Consider the following 899-nt stretch of genomic DNA (forward strand, 5'->3'; position numbering starts at 1 on the left):
AAGAAAAAGAATGTGCAAAGATTGCATACAATTGAGGAGGAGTGTTTGTAGTGGCATCATTAAGAGGAGGCTGGGGTTGCCAAGTAGGGTTTCTTCCCCCCCCCCCCAACTAAAGACATGGGATTTTTTATTGTGGCCCTATAAGGAAGGGAACTATTGTTGGATCCCAAGAAATATGATGAATTTACAGGGTCAAAATTGTAGTTTTCTTGAACAATGACTTCCCCAGCTTGAAGAGTCTTTGCTCTTTGTTTCCTCAGGCAATGGAGGTCCTCCAGAACTTCAAACAGTCAAAGGCTGCAACAAAGGAATCCATCATGGGAACTGCTGATTGACAAGGCCCTCCCTCACTGCTGTGGCAAAGGCTCTAACAGGTACAGGGGAGGGCTATGATAAAGGAGGGCAGGGAAGTCCCTGCAGTGCCCCTCAAGAACAAGTTCTTCTTGAAACAAGGTGTTTTCACAAGAGGATTAGAACAACTTGGCTAAATCAAAAAATAACCAGGTGAGTTGTAATTGCTCCATCAGGCAATCAGTGCCTTTCCATCATATTCTGAAACATGTTTTGCTGGTACTGTTAGTAAGAATATTCACAGATTCCTCTCTGCCATAATAAAACCATTTTAGTCTTACCTTTGAATTATACAGCTAGGTATAACTCTTATTTTCTTCACTCTGTAAAACCACTGTGGAACAGCTGAACAAGCCAAGACAGAGGAATTGGAAAGAAAACAGGAGTTGCTAACACAAACACTGAATGAAACACAGCAAAACATGGAGGCTGTAGAGAGAAGCTACCAGGAAAACATGCCCAGATGAATAAGAAGATTGGAGAGGAAAAAACAATCCAACCAAATCAACCTACCAAAAAATCTTGAAAGAGCAGGAAAAAATTCTGCC

At 41.7% G+C, this 899-nt stretch overlaps 1 pseudogene; it reads left to right on the forward strand.

The window, feature by feature from the left end:
- LOC102418856 overlaps window positions 1-335 on the forward strand; it is a 25,215-nt pseudogene extending 24,880 nt beyond the window's left edge.
- Window positions 336-899: the final 564 nt, after the last annotated feature.

The sequence above is a fragment of the Myotis lucifugus genome, unplaced genomic scaffold (assembly GCF_000147115.1).
Source record: "Myotis lucifugus unplaced genomic scaffold, Myoluc2.0 scaffold_1035, whole genome shotgun sequence".
Taxonomy (NCBI): domain Eukaryota; kingdom Metazoa; phylum Chordata; class Mammalia; order Chiroptera; family Vespertilionidae; genus Myotis; species Myotis lucifugus.